This window comes from Elephas maximus, chromosome 24 (assembly GCF_024166365.1).
Source record: "Elephas maximus indicus isolate mEleMax1 chromosome 24, mEleMax1 primary haplotype, whole genome shotgun sequence".
Taxonomy (NCBI): Eukaryota; Metazoa; Chordata; class Mammalia; order Proboscidea; family Elephantidae; genus Elephas; species Elephas maximus.
In genome coordinates this window covers 57,114,364-57,131,007 of record NC_064842.1, presented here as the reverse complement: position 1 = coordinate 57,131,007, position 16,644 = coordinate 57,114,364, and positions in this window count along the sequence as shown.

Genomic DNA, 16,644 nt, shown 5'->3' with positions numbered 1-16,644 from the left:
TAGCTAACATTTCATGCTGCACCTAGATTCATACTTAGGGGGAAGTAGAACATGACTTTGTAAAAATATGTCAAAAAGCCACCTGGCTACATGTACCTGAACAAACAGTTTTACATTTTCTGATATTTTTAGGTGGCTACCCAAAGGAGTGGGTGCCTGGATTAGGTCAATTCTGTTCTCTGGTGTCATGATTTTGACATTAAAAGTCATTTTAAAGCACTGTCAAATGAGGTATGAATGTTAACATTGATGCCTTGACCCAGAGGAGCAACTTAATGCCCATGCATAGGCTAATGTACATGAAGCTATTAGCATTCCCAATGCATTGGATGAACCCCAGGTTTAGCTCTTTCATTTGAAATAGCCAATATGCACTTAAGAACAAGTCATCCTTCCTAACATCATTGAGATGACCATCATAACATAGTGAAGACCCCTGAAGCTGCCCAGCACCTAAGTTACCAGTGGTTCCCAGCTACCAAAACTAATAAGTGTCTGGGGTCTTAAATGCTTGCTGGATCAAGCAGCCACTAGGCAGCAGCATAACCATCATCACGACTTAAAATCCATGCAAAAGATAGCTTCTTGAGTTGATCAGAGACTGTTTAACAAATTCATGATCAAAAGGTGGAAATTGTAAAAGAGAAACCATGAAGCCCTTTGACCAAAGTAAAATGATTGAATCAAATGAGGCACTACTGCATTCAGCAAAATTGAATTGGACTTTTAACAATGTCTAACCTTTGGACATCCTAACTGGCTAACAACCAAGGATAGTTACAAAAATACTTTTCCTCTGCGGCTATGTCAGTAGGTGGAAAGAAGGTACCTGAGGAGGGATCTTGGTGTCAGCTCTTAGAGCAAACCCCCCAAAATTCCCTAGAATTTTTCTACCTCAAGCAAGACATTTTTATGATCTATTCTGGAAAATATACATTGTAAGAATCTTGTCATCATGATATGTAAATTTTGATAACACACATACTTCTGCAACTATGATTTACAATCAACCATGTAATGCTATTTAAAGATAAGTAACCAGTCATGAACCTAGCCCTGCTTCTCTAAACCCACCCACTAATGTGATTAATACAGCTTGCTTCCAGTTGTCTATACTGATAGTTTCTAATCTAATATCCTGCCAAAACAGTATAATTCAGCTGCTTTGACAGCCATTTTATGGAACAGTCAGGTTCATTTCAGTGAGCTGACTTTTCCCCCATTCAAATGGTTTTCTCTCCTGTAATAAATCACCTTTAAAACTTTCTCTTAAAGCGTTGGAGTTTTTCTCTGAAACATATAAATACTGTGTAGAACTAAATTTGGCAGGGAATACAAATGCTTAGGATGAGTAAAGCAAAACAGGAACACGCTGTAGATTTTGCAGCTGAAATGGGACAGACAAGTATAAAAGCAAGCTTTTTGGGGGGAAGGTAGTTCACATGATATTTCAATAATTCTCTTTTGAACATGATAAAACTGAGAAGACTACTGGTTACCCAAAAGAAATTTTAAGTAGAAATTTTTATATACAAATCAGGGATTATAGTAAAAGTCCAGGCGGAAAAATAAATTTGACAGAGAGACATGTAGACGGTTTCTAAAGCTATGGGCTTGTGTGAGATTACTGGTTGGAGTTTTAGACAGACCCTGGGGTACTCCAAAGCTAGAGAATTGAGAAGAAACAGAAGAGCAAGCAATGGAGTCTGAGAAGAAAAGAAAACAAGGAGAAGTCAAAGGCCAACATTGAATTTGATCTTGAAAAGGACAAGCTCAGTTTAATGCAAGTAAATAAGCCAAAATCTTTTTTCATTCATTTGATTAGTAATTGTTTGTACTTTAAGTTTTTTTTTTTTTTTTTAAGAAAGTTTAACATATGGAAATATACTAATAAGTTATTATTTTCATAGAAGATTTTTACCATTTGGGAACTTTGGTCAGTTTTTCAAAATGTCCAACTTTTATCTAATGCATATTATTTACTTAGTTGATCAATTTCACATAAATATTTGATACCTTAAATTATCATTAACCAAATACCTATTTCAGTGGAGTTTATTAAAATCTATTTAACAAATATTTGATTATCTTCTTAATATTTGCTTTTTAATCAATATTTTATTTCAATGAACAATTACCAAATGCATACTGTTCTAGGTATTGTTCCCAGAAGTAAGAAGATTCTAGGGGCTTGTTCTATAGCAAGAAGTATATTTGAGAAGTATAAAAGTTGCATAACAGTCACAAATATATTTGGCTGTAGTGCCCAAAATAATTGTTACTGTTGTTATCAGGTGCCATTGAGGCAGTTCGAACTCACAGTGACCTTGTGTACAGCAGAACAAAACCCTGTCTGGGCCTGCACCATCCTCAGAATCATTGCTATGTTAGAGCCTATTGTTCAAGCCACTGTGTCAATCCCTCTTGTCAAGGGTCTTTCTCTTTTTTGCTGACCCTCTACCAAGCATGATTTTCTTCTCCAGGAGCTAGTCCCTCCTGACAACATATCCAGAGTTCCTGAGGAGAAGTTTCACCTTTCTTACTTTCAAGGAACATTCTGGCTGTACTTCCTCCAAGAAAGACTTGTTTGTTCTTCTGGCAATGCATGGTATATTCAATATTCTTCGCCAAGACAACAATTCAAAGGCATCAATTCTTCTCTGATCTTCCTTGTTCATTGTTCAGCTTTCACATGCATATGAGGTGACTGAAAATGTCATGGCTTAGGTCAGTCACACCTTAGTCCTCAAAGTGACATCTTTGCTTTTTAACACTTTAAAGAAGTTTTTTGCAGTCAATCTGTCTCATGCAATATGTCATTTGATTTCTTGACTGCTGCTTCCATGGGCTTTGATTGTGGATCCAAGTAAAATGAAATCCTTGACAACTTCAATAATTTCTCTGTTTGTTATGATGTTGTTTACTGGTCCAGTTGTGAGGACTTTTGTTTTCTTTATGTTGAGGTGTAATCCACAATGAAGGCTGTAGTCTTTGATTTTCATCAGTAGGTGCTTCATGTCCTCTTTGCTTTCAACAAGCAAGGTTGTGTCATCTGAATATCACAGATTATTAATGAGTCTTCCTCCAAACCTGATGCTTCATCCTTCTTCTTCCTACAGTCCAGTCTTTCGGATTCTTTGCTCACTATACAGATTGAATAAGTATGATGAAAGGATACAACCCTGACACACACCTTTTCTGATTTTATATAATGCAGTATCCTCTTGTTCTGTTTAAACCAAAATAATATCTCCCTCACAAACAGAATTTTATTACTCCCTTCTATCAAAAATATATTGGAGGTAGTTTTTGGTCCAAGGCTGATAGTACAATTATTATACTGAAACAGTTCTTCCATGGGTCATTCCACCCCCTCTACATATATGGCTTTCACTTCATGGTGACTCCATTCTGCATATTCTCACTTGTGGCAGTAGGAAGGAAGAAAATAAAAGATGAGAGCAGGCCTTTCCATTAAGAACATTTCTCGGACGTCTTAGCACTTCTGCTTACATTCCTTAGGTCAGAACTTAATCACGTGGTCATAATCATCTAAAAAATGAGGCTAGGAAATATAGTCTAATAAATAATAAGTGGGAAGCCATAATGGCCATCTGAAAGTTGGTTTTTATTTACTAAGAAGGAAGTAGAGGACAAACATCTGGGGCCATGTGCAGTTTATACATTCACATAAATAGATTTTCTTAAAACAGAAAATAATTTGTCAGAGTTTCAGGAGAATGTAAAAGGAGGGTACCTCACCTAACCTGAGTAGAACAAGAAAGATTTTATTTCACCTATTCTGAATGAGTTATTAAGACAATTATGGGTAGATGGGAAAAAAAAAAAAAAAAAAACTTCTGAAGAAGAAAATAGCAAGAACAAAAACACCCACAGGAGAAATAGCAGTGATGTTAGTACAGACTTACAAGTATATCAGTTTTTGTTTTTTCCCCAAAGAGAAAAAATAATTTGAACTGTGCATAAGATTAGAGAACCAGACAGGTAAAGTTTATAAATGGTTTTGCACCTTATGCATAGGAACCTAGATTTGCTTTGTAGAATTCAGGGCATCAAGCAGAGTACTGACATTGTTTTGATTGTATTTTAGCGAGATTATTCTAGAAGCATTGCAAAGCATTGAAGCAGAACCTTGTTGGAAGCAGGAATGTAATTTGGAGAATAAGGCAACTCTTTGGAAAGATGAGAGTCTGAAATAAGGGGAGGCACACATGGGGTTGCCATGAGTCAGAATCAACTCCACAGCAAGTTTTTTTTTTTTTTTTTTTTTTAATAGGGAGCAAAGAAGTCCCTGGGAGGTGGAAACGGTTAACACACTTAGCTGCTAATGGAAAGGTCAAGGTCTGAACCCACCCAGAGGTGCCTCAGAAGAAAAAAACAAACAAACAAAAACCCATTGTCGTGGAGTCGATTCTGACTCATAGTGACCCTATAGGACAGGGTTGAACTACCCCAAAGTATTTCCAAGGAGTGGCTGGTGGATTCAAACTGTCAACATTTTGGTTAGCAGCCAAGCTCTTAACCATTGCACCTCAGAAGAAAGACTTGGCAATCTATTGACAAATCAACCAATGAAAACACTATGGAGCACAGCTCTACTATGACAAACATGGAGGTGCCATGAGTTGGAAATGACTTGACAGCAACTGGTTAAAAGAGAAAAGAAAAAAAAGACAGGGAAGGAGACGTAAGGTATTTCAGGTCTCAGGCATAACAGAAGCTAGGCTTGGTGATTGGTAAAGTTCCAAACAAAAGAAATTGTAATCGTACCTTAGGTTAAGCGTTAGTTGAATTTCATGTAAGTTGGAGTTAGATATTCACTTCAACGATTTTAAGCATACTTACTACCATGAATATCTGGTGAAACTATAAAGTTGTGCACGATGTGCGTCATTTTCCGTTCACTGCAGGACATCTAGCATACCTGGTCTCTGCCTGCTAAACACAACCCCAATCACGTAACAACCAAAGAGACCCAACAAATTTTCAAAGTATATTATATGTATAATATTTGAGAAACACTGACTGACACAGAGTGAGAAAAGATTGTGGCCAAGAGTGAAAGGCTGAGGAAAAACAAATTTAAGAAACAGGCGGTGAAAAAGCAGGCAATGCAGGGGGCTGGGAGGAAACAGTAGAACACAGAAGAATAAAGACTGCATGATTGGTGGGAGCCAAGGGAGTTTGTTCAATTAACTAACAACCAGCAACACATTGAAAATTCAGAATAGTTTTTGAAAAAGAGAGATAAAGAAATAGAGGTGGCTTTTACATAACCCACCCGGTAAGGCGGTTTTCAGTAACAAGAAGCAGGAACATTTTCGTACTTTGTACATTGACTTATTGTCTGGTTTTCAGGAATAGTATATGTTTTGGCTAAATAATGTCTAAACATTTGGATGAAATGAGAAATTCTGTCATCTGAAAATTTACAAAAAACAGATATCTAAAATTAAATTCTTGATGCAGGGAGTATAAACACCTCGAACGCCGTCATGTCTATCTTGTTTATTTTTAATAATCAGACTTCAGAACATATTGTGATTTATGTAATTAACTAGGGTAACTGGGTGATTGCTTATAATGTTTTTTACTCTCCTCCCAGATATTTGGTGTACATTTATGCAGAGTATAAAAGTACATTTTTAATTTATTACAAATATAATCTGAGATATTATTTCTTCAGGTATGTCAGATTTAGGTAATACTAAGTTAAACTTTACAACTTAATTTTACTAGCTCTGAACTTAAAAATATTCATTTATCCTCTAATGCTATTTTTATTGGCAACTTTTACAAAAGTTAATTTGCTTGTTAATTATTTTAATTAGGTGAAAAATCAAATAAAAGGCAAGAGGTAAGCTAACATTTGTAAAATTTTCCTCTAAGTTAGTTGAGAAGATTTTGGAAGACAATTTATAATATATTCTTTGACTGGTGGGAGGCACTTATTTGGAAAACTAGATTAAAATGACATTTTTTGTAATGGTTTATAGTTTAAAAAGATGACACTAAATATTATTGCTACATATGTGTATATGTGACAAAAGAAAAATGCATCCCTTGTAATTATTAGTGGCTATCTGTTTTTTTTTTTTTTTAATCTGTTACATGATTTTGTTTGCTTCTGGTGTATGTTATTTGGAGAATAAAGCTCTGTTAAGATTGCATTTGTTATTATGATTATGCGGGATTATCAGATTAATTCTCTTGACAAAGAAAAATAAATAGAAATAAATGAATTTATGAAATTATAGATATTTTAATTAAATTGACTGACTTGACCCATCATTTCAATTAAAATTAGTTAATTAGATTGAGTTGTTTTTGCCTGTGGACTTTATAATGAATTAGATGATATTCATCTATATCAATCGGCCTTCTGCACAGTTGGTCCCAATGTAACTTTAATAATTTTTTTCAACTTATTAAAGTATTTTCTATTTTTAGCTTATCATGTGGTAATATCCTAAATTTTGTAGGCTCATAACTCACCTTTCGAAAAACAGCATATATTAAAGGAAAATTTTTTGTTTGTTTTAGTAGATGTAATTTTTCAGTGTCTAAAGGAGCTTAAACTTTACTAAATATATGTAGTAAAGTAGTAGTATCTCTAATATGCTAGATTAGAAAATATACACTTAAACTTTTTACGCATCATGTAGATTTTAATTAGTATTTCTCCCACTCATTTTCTGATATATCCTTCAAGAATTCCAGCAAGAAACAAACAACAAAAAAGATGCATTTGATAAACTTCTGTTAGCGTAACTTATTTGTTGATTTTCCTAAAAAAACTCACCACCAGACAGTAATCTGAACTTGCTCTCCTGAACAGAAACAACATCATTTTTTTTAACTTGAGATAATTTTAACTGAGTTGATCTTCTCACCCCCTCCACCCCCCGCAATACACAGCAGCAGCGCATTCACACACAGGCTCGTGCTCAGAGAAGGGGGAGGGAAAAAGAAAGTTAGTGTTGGTGAAACACTTCACGAGACGATTGCTTTCCTCATTTTTCTTGTAATTCTGTTGTGTATTTGCCAGGCCTAATCTCATCTTTATGCAAAGACTTGCATGCCATAGTTTTACTTTTTTGGAATGATGAATATTTCTCCTTACTCTTGATAAACTTATTTTTCCATGATAAGGAAATGCTTTTTGGGTTTCTACAGAATGGGACACAGATTCTAGCCCATTGAAACCAAAATTCTGATATCAGGAGGGATCTTTCAGAGTGAGAAAGTCCCACATTTCTCTGGTTAAAACAAGGGGAGGAACAAATGCTTCATCTGTGCAACTTTGACCTCCGATTTTCTTAATTCGTTCACAAGGATTTTTGCAATTTTTTTTTTTTTATAGTGTTCTAGGAATATAAAGACAAAGCAGGGCAGAGTCCTGCTCTCCGGGAACTTATTTTTGGCTGGTGTTATTTCTGACCATGTCCAGCTAAAGCTTCCTCTGCTTTTTAACTTCTGCACTTTGGCTGATTGCCTTGTTCAAGTCTGGCCAAAGAAACCAAACCAAAGCCATTGCCATCAAGTCGATCCCGACTTATAGTGGCCCTATGTTTTTTTTGGGTTTATGTTTTTGGTTTAAGGGACTTCTAAGACCTCCCCTTGCCCACCCTCTGTGTGCTTCCTCTAGAAGGCTGTCATTCTTGGTCATCTGATCATTCCTGAGCCTGGTTTACTCATCTGGATTATTAGGTATTAGCACCTTCAACAGAGACCAAGTCTGAAATTCAGTCCTGATAAGGAGGACATCCTAACCACCTCCTGTGCCTGGCCAGGTTGAATAACAATAGCTTTTTACAATAAAAAAAAAAAAAAATTAACTAAGTTTCAATGTGAGCGTATTGGCCCATGTTTTTGTTGTTAGTTGCCATCAAGTCAATTCCAACTCATGGTGAAAAAAATTCTCATAGTCACTGGAAACTTCAGGAGCAGACACAGACTGTATTGATTCAGTATTTAATCTAAGGGGTAGAGAGTTCATACTCACAATTTTACTTTGACTTTCTTGTAATTGGCATTTTCTCCCATTTTCTAGTTTTCAGAGTATGAGTTTGATCCACTTCCCCAATAATTTTCGTAGGGTCTCACGAAGGCTAGAGGAAATGCACTTGGAATAAAAGTTCATTACTTCCCAACTGACTGGTTGAGAATAAGCATTACCTGTGAACTGCATGTCATGATCTCAAGTGGTCCATGTGAACATCTTCCACATGAGAATTGCCAATTTTTGTGACCACATAAACAGCATTCCTGCCACCTTCAAAATATGCCCACTACATTTCCTGATTCTTATTTTTCTCACTAAACTTGAAACCACAATTTATCTGTACACAAGAATCTTATCCTCATGGAAGTAAATGGTATGAAAGAATCTGAAGATTATATCATCTTAGAAGTCTGTAATTTTGAATGGAAAATTATAGCACACTGAAAAGAAAGTATACAGTACAGAATAATTTACTCAGGAGTTGTCATTTGTTTTCAAACTTCTGTTTTTACTACTATAAAAACTATATTATTCTAGGTAGATTTCTCAAAAAGGTGAAAAAGTATAATATTTGCCAATAAAAAAGTACTTGAAATAAATTCACGTTTTCCTCATAAAAAATATTTTATAGAGGGACCTACCCCTGTAATCCATTAAAAAAACAAAAAAAAGGTAGAGAATGGAAATTTTAAAAAAATTACTCAAAATTTTGATAGCTATGCAGTTTTGGGAAAATGTAGGACAGACATTTAAAAATAGGGGTAAATTACAATTTGTGTTCTTTCAGAGTAATCATAGAGCTTGGCCAGAAATATACTCATGACTAAGTATGACACATAGAAATTTGTCATGTGTTGGCACTAAAAAGAACATGGATTGTTGTAGTAAGTATAATTGGAGAATTCAACTTCAGTATTAGTCTTAACATCTAAATTCAGGATTCCTCATGAGGAATTAATGATTTTGTTTCTTGACAGAAAAAGAATTTTGTTAAATACTTAAACTAAATAAGTTCCAGAGATGTTTTATCTCTGTTTCACTTGACCTGATACTACTGTGATCTTGAATTTTTTTCCCCCAGACATTACCACACCAAAAGCTAAGAAGCTAATCAGTTTTGTCTAAATATTGGACAGGCAATACTGATTTTGGCATTTTCCTAAAATCATTGGAACAGAGAAAAGTGTTCTTCTGTTTCAGATCTTAACCTTCTAATTCTTCTGAACTCACCATTTCAGTGTAATGAAGTGTAGAATATGTTAGTTACCTTAGCAGATTCTGCCACAGAGTATATATTTTGGAAGATAATTTAAAAGTGCTTAGTGTAAGAGCTAAGCCCTTGGAGTGCCCTCAGGGAACTCCTAGTCAAGTGTTGGTCAAAAATAATAAAATAATAAAGATGAAAATAATAATAATACCCACACCAGAGAAAGGTTGATATTATAATAGATACATGCAGTATTTCAATGACAAGCATAATTTTTTTTTTTTTTAATCATTTTAGTAATAGTCTAGTTTCTGTTTAGGCAATTCTCCTGAACATGTAGAGCTGTTTTCTCCAGTTTCTATCTGTCAACCAGTGCCTTAGTTGTCTTCCATCTTTGTCTCTGTCAAAGAGCTTTGGAACTCTTTGCTTCCAGCCTGAGAAAGTAAAGAATGATTGGAGTCTTTTTTAAAACATAAACCTGTTGTTGCTCTTAGTTGCCCTGTAGTCTATTCCTTCCACCTTTCTACCTTTGTTGCATTGGTCAAAACTCAATCTCATGGCACCAGCTAACTTCTAAAAACACTGGGAAATACACTCTAATTGTGTGCCCAGAAGAAAATGATAAAATGTTTCAAATCTGGCCAGTCTCTGCCACAGTATGCCAATCTGCTCACCAAATATCCATCACACTCCTCCTCTGTACATGGGGCACAGTCACTCCAAGAGCGGTAACTCAAAACCCTATCCAATAACTTCATTAAATTACTTGTCCACATTCTCTAGGTTATGTGCAGTTCTTTCTGTCTAATCCAGATGTTGATCATTGTATGAACTGAAAGCACATGTTATTTAAAATTACATGCACTCCTCACTGAATATTTACCTGTGTTTTTTGACTATGCAAAAGTATTTGACTGTGTGGATCGTAACAATTTATGGATAATAGACGGAATAAACTCAACAGCAACAGGTTTGGTTTTTGGTTTCTTGTAAAGAATGGGAATTCCGGAACACTTAACTGTGCTCTGAGGAATCTGTATATAGACCAAGAAGCAGTCGTTCGAACTGAACAAGGGGATTCTGCATGGTTTAAAATCAGGAAAGTGGTGTGTCAGGCTTGTATCCTCTCACCACACTTATTTAATCTGTATACTGAGCAAATAATCTGGGAAGCTGGACTGTATGAAGAAGAATGGGGCATCAAGATTGGAGGGAGACTCCTTAAAAATCCGCTATATGCAGATGACACAACCTTGCTTGCTTGAAGCACTTACTGATGAAAATCAAAGACCACAACCTTCAATATGGATTAACCTCAATATAAAGAAAACAAAAGTCCTCATAACTGGACCCATAAGCAACATCATGATAAATGGGGAAAATTTTGAAGTTGTCAAGGATTTTATTTTACTTGGATCTGCAATCAACACCCATGGAAGCAGCAGTCAAAGAATCAGACGATGTATTGCATTGGGCAAATCTGCTGCAAAAGATCTTTTTAAAGCATTCAAAAGCAAAGATGTCACTTTGAGGACCAAGTTGCAGCTGACTCAAGCTATGATATTTTCAATTGTCTCATATACATGCTAAAGCTGGACAATGAATAAGGAAAACTGAAGAAGAATTGATGCCTTTGAATTACAGTGTTGGTGTGGAATATTGAATAAACCATGCCCTGCCAGAAGAATGAACAAATCTGTCTTGGAAGAAGTACAGCCAGAATGCTCCTTAGAAGCAAGGATGGCAAGACTTCTTCTCACATAATTTGGACAAATTATCAGGAGGGACCAGTCCCTGGAGAAGGCATCATGCTTGGTAAAGTACAGGGTCAGTGAAAAGGAGAAAGACTTTCAACGAGATGGATTGACACAGTGGCTGTAACAATGGGCTCAAACATAGCAGTGATTGTGAGGATGGCACAGGCCCAGGCAGCCTTTCCTTCTGTTGTATACAGGGTTGATATGAGTCAGAACCTACTCAACAGCACCTAACAACAAAAACATCACCCAATGCATGATGGTAAAACAGCGGCATAATTGTAACAAAATCTACCCAGAAAAGGCAGAATAGAAGACCAAAGCAGTCACTCATTCATTGTAGTTATTAGAATCTTTTGGGCATGAGTTATAAAAGCTTCCTAACCTAGTGCTATGGATTGAATTGTGTCCTCCAAAAATGCATATCAAATTGATTAGGCCATGATTCTCAGTATTGTGTGACTGTCCACTATTTTGTGATCTAAAGTGATTATCCTAAGTGTTATAAATCCTAACCTCTATGATATTAATGAGGCAGGACCTACAGGATTAGGTTCTATCTTGACTGCATCTCTTTTGAGATATAAAAGAGAGAATTGGGCAGAGAGAAGAGGTACCTCATGCCACCGAGAAAGAAACCCGGAGAACAGAGTGCCTCCTTTGGACTCAGGGTTCCTGCACTGAGAAGTAGGAGAAGATTGATGACAAGGACCATCCGCCAGAATCGACAGAGAGAAAGCCTTCCCCTGGAGCTGATGCTCTGAATTCGGATTTCTAGCCTCCTAGACTGTGAGTGAATAAATTTATTTGTTAAAGCCATCTATTTGTGATATTTCTGCTATACCAGCACTAGATAACTAAGACACTTAGCATGAATAAAAGTCCTATAGACCCTTTAGACCCTGGTTCTCTTCTCTGATAAAACTTTCTTCAACAATGTTTTTGTGGTTTCTTTCTGTGCCTTTTGGAAAGTGCGTTTTTGTCTCTCGCCCTCCACGGGCATACCTACATGGAAGATGGGGAGTATGTCCTCTCTGAGGCAGCATAGCTGTAGCAACTGCTTCCCGCCGGAGGCGCCTCGGATTGCGTTGGGTTATTTCAGGAGAGGTTTCTGAGTCTCGGAAAATAGTAATAGACTAGGTTAGACCGGACTTGCCGTTTCTTTGGCAACACAATTTCTTCAAAAACTTAAGCTTTTTTCCTATTCGCTTCCAGACAGTTTCATGTACCAGTAAACACAAATTTATACCTAAAATTATTTTCCAAGCCTGATTTTTTCCTTTCTTATCTCCCCTCGCCTCCCTGCTTGATGACAGTCACCTTGAGGCTACCTGGAAGAAGATTCTTAAGTAATACCCAACTTGATTTTTTTTGCGACAAAAATGAATCACTTTAGTTTAATTGAAAAACTTCATTAGGCATTTATTGCTCAAGGGTTTTTTTTTTTTCTTTCTTTCTATATTTCTTTCATTCTTCCTTCCTTCCTTTTAATTATCTTTGTTATTTAGCATTCAGAGCAGTTAGCTTTTCCAAATCTATAATGTTCTTGATCAAAAGCCTTTTTCCATTTTCTTCAATCTGTCTCTGAAAATCATCCATTTCTCTCATAAGCACCACTATTTCTTGTAGTGTGTTCTTAAAGCAACTCATAATAGCTGATGGATATTATCATTCTGAGTCTTTCCAGGCACTGCTCTAAAATTGCAGGCTCAGCAAACATGTGGTCCACCTTTCAAGTTATGGTAGGCCAATTGCTACTAAATATTTTGCCACTTTTTTTTTTTGTTGTTTGCCACAGCACGACATGGCTATCCAGGCTTCAAGCCTGTTTTTTGTTTTGTTTTTATTTACTTATTTTCAGTTTCTTTACCTCTCGCTACCTAATCACTAATCTAATAGCAAATAATCAATTTGGAGTTTTTGATGTTATTGAAATGTAATATCACGTGTCAAAGTGGGAATTATTGTATTATAAAGTTTTCATAAAAATGTGGAACAAACAACACCAGCATTTCAGTACCTTAACCCAATAAACGTTCACTCAAAAATTTTTATCCCTCAAGAGTCTAATATGTTTGCACTTATTGGGTGTCCCTCATGAAGATTTTCTTCCAAGTCAGTGATTCAGAAACCGAAGTGTCTTCAAATCCTGTTGCTCTCACACTCAGTCCTCAGTGTCTTTCATCTCCAGCTTGGCAAATATGGAAGGTGAGAAAGAAAGTGAAGGATCCCATTGCTGTTTTTAATAATCTAGGCCTAAAAAAAACCTAGTACCTATTATTTCACTGGCTTAAGAGAGAAGTAGAGAGGTCAATGTAACTCTAAGGTTCTTGTCCTGAACAACAGGGGGAGTTGTGGCACCATTTAATGAAATGAAAAATGCTGACTGAAGCTCAATAAGTTTGGAGAGTAGGGATTCAACTTCGATTTCCACATGTTAAATGTGAGGTCTTTGAAAGACATCCAAGTAAAGATGTGCAGTAGGTAGATGGATATACAAGTTTGGATGTTAAGGCTAATGTCAATTTTAGCAATATAAATTTAAGAGACATCAGGAAATAGAAGGTATTTAAAGTTACAGAACCAGGTGAGTTCCTTCAGGCAGTGAATGCAGCTAGAGAGAAGAGAGAAAAAGAGTTCTGGGGAACTCCAAAATTTAGAAAGAATTTGGGAGAATCCAGCAAAAAAGTCTAAGAAGTATTACCTAAGGGAGAGGAAAACCTGAGAGATTGGCAAGTCCTGAATTTCAGGTAAAGAATGAAGGGATCAATGCTCTATTAGGTCAAATAAGATGAAGGTCAAGCGTAGACTACTGAATTTGGTTGAGTGAAGCCCACTGGTAACCTGAGCAGGAGCAGTGTCTTGAACTGGTGTGGAGAAAAACTCAAATGAATTAGGTTTCAAAGAAATGTAACAAATGGGCCATTAAATGGAGGCAGATGAGGACGAGCTGTATTAAGAGATGGAGTATGATAGCATATCCGTAAGTGAACAATAGAGTGAGAAAAGCTGAAGAGACAAGAGAGAAACAATTACGTATATATCTACGTGTGTGTATATACATATATATATATATGTAAGGAAACCCTGGTGGCGTAGTGGTTAAATGCTATGGCTGCTAACCAAAGGGTCAGCAGTTTGAATCCACCAGGTGCTCCTTGGAAACTCTATGGGGCAGTTTTACTCTGTCCTGTAGGGTCGCTATGAGTCGGAATTGACTGCACTGGGTTTTTTTTTTTTTTTTTTTATGTATATATAAATATATATATATGTAATATACTGTCATGGATTGAATTGTGTCCCCCAAAAATATGTGTATCAATTTGGCTTGGCCTTGATTCCCAGTATTGTGTGATTGTCCACCATTTTGTCATCTGCTGTGATTTTTCTATGTGTTGTAAATTCTTTATGATGTCGATGAGATGCGATTAGTGGCAGTTATGTTAGTGAGGCAGGACCCAATCTACAAGATTGTATTCTGTCTTGAGCCAATCTCTTTTGAGATATAAAAGAGAGAAGTGAGCAGAGAGAGATGGGGACCTCAAACCACCAAGAAACAAGAGCCAGGATAATAATGTGTCCTTTGGACCCAGGGCTCCTCAGGTGGGGAAGATTGATGACAAGGACTTTCCTCCAGAGCTGACAGAGAAAGAAAGCCTTCCCCTGGAGCTGATGCCCTGAATTTGGATTTGTCACCTTTTAGACTGTGAGAGAATAAATTTCTCTTTGTTAAAGCCATACACGTGTGGTGTTTCTGTTATATCAGCCCTAGATAACTAAGATATATATATATATATATATTTGAGAGGAGAGAAGGAATGATATCTTTACACACACAAGGAAAAAGAAGGGCTGGCCCTAGAAAGTCTATTCTGAAGAGGAAAATGTGGGTTGATGGATTTGTGGTAGGATCATGAGGGCATTGTCTTTTGGTTCCTTCTTTTTTTTTTTCCCAAGAAAAAGAAATAAGGTAACCAATTTAGGATGAAGAGAGGACATTTAAAATCAGGGGAGAGAAAAAAAAAAGATACTTCTCAGAAATGGTTACACTGTTGCCGTGTAATGGATCCCTTCTGTGTGGCTTTTGTTGCCATGGTCTTGTAACTCCGACTGAAGAGATTGAGTGGGACTGAGTGGTAGGGTAATAACTGTAGTACATCAAAGGGATTGGTCAGTTTTGCCATCCTGCTAGGCCTCAACGAGCCACCCCAGAGGCAGGAAAGAGAGGATTCTACCACCATGAAGGAAAAAGGGCCAGTGTGTCCTTCGGACTGAGGATCCCTGTGCTCAGAAGCTCCTGGAATCAGAAGACCCAGAAAGAGCGACTGAGCTATAACACTGAAAACATCCAGGCCTGGCTTCAGAGACCAGGCATCAGGAGATGGCATGGTAGGCTTCCCAGCCCATGAAATTAGAAAGCTGAGTATCTTTGGGCAGAGGCTGAGAGCCAAGGAGACGCAAGCCTGCAAGCATGGCTGCAAAGAGGCTGTGCTGATGGAAGAACTGTATCCTGAGTGTTCCTGAGCCTGAATTGTAATTGTTACTTCCCTAATAAACCTCATAATCGTAAGCATTGTCTGTAAGTTGTGTGTGGCCATTGCAATGAGTTATCGAACCCAGCAGAGAAGTAGAGAGTGCCATGGGGAGGATGGCTAGTGTCAGAATTGGTAAAGATGCCAGAGAGAAGAGGCATGTCTGATCTCTGCCTCATGGGAGTCAGCCTTGAGCTGTTGATCTTGATTCTCCTTCCGCTTGTGAAGTTAAAGCAGGTCAGACACCTCCCACACACCATTTTTACAGCTGTTCTCAATAATGGCCCAAGGATTTGTGTGCTTCAGCAGAAGCATGACGGTCAATGGAGCATCAGTAAAGACACAGGCCTCAGTGGGGTAGTGGAGGGTGGACATTAGCTGGGTGCTTACTGCAAGGAGTGGGAGGGTGCTCAGCCTGTGCAGCTGGCCTAAGCAAAAGCAAAGGTCTTGGTTAGGCTTGGACAGATTCAGGGTATAATCTGCTATAGCACAGGCACATCTGAAGCAAAGACTGAACAATAGAGAAAGGAGTCTTTCTTTATACCGGCCTTTTAGACATGAAGCCGCTTTTTATCATCAAGGAGGCTGAGTCCCAAATGCCTTATACAGCAATCCTTTTCAAAAGAGATTTAGTAAAAGAACAAGTTTATGTTTTGTTTCTTTTTACTTTCCATTCATCTTGGACACATAATTTTGTAAAATACAGTATAAGTACATTATTTTTAAAAAAATTTTAAAAAATCATACAAAATAAAAGCCTCAATTTTTTTATTATTAAGTCCAACAGATGAAATTTCACTTCAATAAACACAATCATAGCAAACATAAAACAGTGAAAAAATTAAGTAAAATAAATTTAAACACATTATTCATTGAAAGTATTTGTGTAGATGATTGATATGGAGAATCATCCTTATAGTCATAAACCCTAGTTATTCAACTATAACTAAAAAAATTACATATGAAATAGTGATTCCCCATTTTAAGTGCCTAAAGACCTCTTTGAACAAATGCTATCAATATCAATATGTAAAACTTTTATTATGATAAATAAACTTTTCTTTTTGTTAACTTATCTAATATAGGCTTAATGAATACTGCTTAAAGGAGATAATGATATCT